This window comes from Mus pahari, chromosome 10, assembly GCF_900095145.1.
Source record: "Mus pahari chromosome 10, PAHARI_EIJ_v1.1, whole genome shotgun sequence".
NCBI classification, from domain to species: domain Eukaryota; kingdom Metazoa; phylum Chordata; class Mammalia; order Rodentia; family Muridae; genus Mus; species Mus pahari.
This window is the reverse complement of record NC_034599.1, coordinates 92569857-92573150: the sequence shown is the minus strand read 5'-3', so window position 1 is coordinate 92573150 and position 3294 is coordinate 92569857. Positions and strand designations below refer to the sequence as shown.

At 45.5% G+C, this 3294-nt stretch overlaps 1 pseudogene; it reads left to right on the top strand.

The window, feature by feature from the left end:
* Positions 1-514, top strand: LOC110328668 (annotated as a pseudogene).
* The last annotated feature ends 2780 nt before the right edge of the window (positions 515-3294 follow it).

The following is a 3294-nucleotide window of genomic DNA, read 5'->3' as shown; positions in this document are numbered from 1 at the left end:
ATGGTGGTGGTCTCAATGTCCATGTCACTGAAACAGGTGTTGTTGGGGCGGAGAGCAGTGGCTACACCTGCCATTTCTGTCCCCAGAGTTCCATCCAGGCTGTTGAGCATCCACATGGAAGCTGGCACAGGATTGAACTGGGGACACACAGCTCATAACAGTTGGCGAGAAATTGGATCTCACTATTTTAACTGGTATTCCACAAGAGCACATCAAAACCAGAAAGATTAGCCTCTTTGTTCTTGCTCGCAATAACATGCAGCCTGGAGTAAGCAACACAAAGAATGGAAGACAGTGAGATGGGAAAATCCTTGGGTGGGTTGGGCATCAATGGCTGATCCCCTCTCCAACATGGTTCTGACCTTCAGTACCAAAGAAGATGCAATTGCCTTTGCAGAAAAAAAAAATGGATGGAGCTATGACATGGAAGAAAAGAAGATCCTGAAACCCAAGTTTAAGTCTTATGGTGCAAACGTTTTTTCTGAACAAAAGAACAAGAGTGTCTACAAAATAGGTTGGCACTGGCTACATTTCTGCTTGACTGTGACAAAAGTGTCAGCTATGAACTATTTATGGTCCATGGATAATGCACCTCTTAACCTCCTGATAAATATGTCCTTTAAGCTACAAAAAAATATTCATCAATAAATGGGTTTATGGTTTGAGCAGAGAGTCTCATGAGAAATACAAATGACCTACAAATATATGAAAAAAATGTCCAATCTCCTCAGTCCTCAGGGAATTGGAAATCAAAGTGACATTGAAATTCTACTTTACCCTTGTCAGAATGGCTATCATCAGGGGGACAATACTGTCAAATGGGCTGAGAATATAATTCAATGACAGAGAAATTGTCTAGCGTGCATGAGACCCTCAATTCATATCCCAGCACAGGATAAACAATATACTGTCAAGGATGTAAGGCCGTTGGCATACCTGTGCAAGAATGTAGGTAGCACAGATTATTCAAAAATCTAGAACTATCTTATGCCAGCTGGGCCACTCATGAGAATGTATCCATTGGGCTCTAAATCAACTTCTCTTAGTTAAAGTAATTACTGCCATGATGAAACAATATAATCAAAACAGCTTGGGAGAAAAGGGTTTACTTGGCTTATGTCTATTGAGTCACAATCTTTAAGGGAAGGAACAGAAGGAATTCAAACCTTACAGGAATCTGGAAGCAGGAGCTGATACAGAGACCATGAAGGAGTGCTGCTTACCGTCTTGCTCCTCATGGCTTGCTTAGCTTGCTTTCTTATAGCACCTAGGACCACCAGTCAGGGGTAGCACCTCCACACAATGGGCTGGACCCTCCTACATCAGTCACTAATAAAGATGATGTTCTGCAGGTTTGCCTACAGCCCCATCTTTGCTCAGTTTAGATTCCTTCCTATCAGGTGACTTCAGATTGTTGGCAAGTTGGCATATAACTAGCCAGCATATCAATATACCACAGAGATACCTGTGCATCAATGTTTAATGCTATTCAAAACAGCTAATATGTGGAGCCAGATTACAGATGCATAGATAAAGAATGTGAGTTATGGGCTGGAGAGATGGCTCAGCGGTCAAGAGCGCCGACTGCTCTTCCTGAGGTCCCGAGTTTAATTTCCAGCAACCACATGGTGGCTCACAATCATCTATAACGGGATATGATGCCCTCTTCTGGTGTGTCTGAAGACATCGATACAGTGTATTTATATACATAAAACAAATAAGTAAATCTTTTAAAAAAAGAATGTAGCTGGGCATGGTGGCACATGCCTTTTAATCCCAACACTCGGGAGGCAGAGGCAGGCGGATTTCTGAGGTCGAGGCCAGCCTGGTCTACAAAGTGAGTTCCAGGACAGCCAGGGCTATACAGAGAAACCCTGTCTCGAAAAAACAAAACAAAACAAAAGAATGTGAGTTATACACAGACATATAAAATAGGTGGTGGTGGCACATGCCCTTTAATCCCAGCACTTGGGAGGCAAAGGCAGGAGTTCTAAACCAACCTGGTCTACAGTTCCAGGACAGTTAATGTAGTCCCTGAGTGGCACAAAAGCCATTGCATCACAAAATCTGTCAAAGGGGCAGCAGGCCTCTCCTTCCTACCCCAGCCTATGACTTCTGGAGTAAAATGTCCCACAGGAGCTGTCCAAAATGGCTGCTCCTGTAGAAATGGCAACACCACATTTCAGCCTGCAGCTCAGCCTGCAGCTGCAGGAGCTGTCCATGGTGGCGCACCCCTTTTCCCACCTCAGAGGGAGCCGCCCCTCAAGAGCTGTCCACAGTGGCAGCACCTCCTCTCCTGCCTCCCCTCCCTGCAGCAGCCCCACAGAGATGGCGCCTCAGCCAGGAAAGACTCCCAACCCATGGGCCCCGTGCAGGGAAAAGGGGTGGAAAAAAGCCAACAATCCCTGAGCAGGAAAACTCACCAATCCTTGAGCTTCCCACCAATCGCCGAGCAGGAAACCCATAAATCCCGTGAACAGGAAAATCCACCAATCTCTGATCCCCTTCCAAGCTCAGGACTTGAAATCCCACCAATCCTCACTCTGGATATCCCTGTCCTGAGAAGCTCCACCCCCTCTCCTACACAAGCACCGCCCCTTTGTCCAGTTCTCTGCTGTCTGCTCCCAGGAGCAGAGGGCAGCCATCCCTGCATTTGTTCCTCCACACCCTGGACCCTCCAATACATCTCTCTCATGAGATTTGCTGCCTGATGTAACTGTATCCTCAGAAGAAGCCAAGAAGAAAAGAAGCAATGGAGTGAAGGAGCCAGACCAAGACTCCTGAGCTCCTCAGCTCCTCAGCTCAGCTTGGAATCCCCCCCCCTGGGAGCTGCAACACCTCTGCTGAGGAGACTTCCTCTCAGAGCTGGGTGTTTCCTGGGCTCCCATGTCTCAAGATACCCTTTCATTTGGGACACTGTCCTACATCAGAGCTGTGTGGTTCCTGGGCTTCCAAGTCCCAGGACACGCCTCCTCCCCCAATCCAAAAAGAAACACTTAAAGCCACACAGAGAAACCCTGTCTCAAAAAAAAAATACCAGTATTATGCTAGGCATGGCCAGATTAGAGATTATGCCTATAGTCCCAGCATGAGAATGGAGAGGCAGGAAGATCACTCCAAGTTCAAGATCAACTTGGTCTACATAGCAAGTTTTAACCATGGCTACATAGAGTGATCCTGTCTGTCTAAACAAAACTAAAAAAAAAAAAAAAAAAAAAAAAAAAAAAAAAAAAAAAAAAAAAAAAAAAGTGAAATTGGGTAATTATCAAGAAAGTGGATAGAAATGGTGATTAC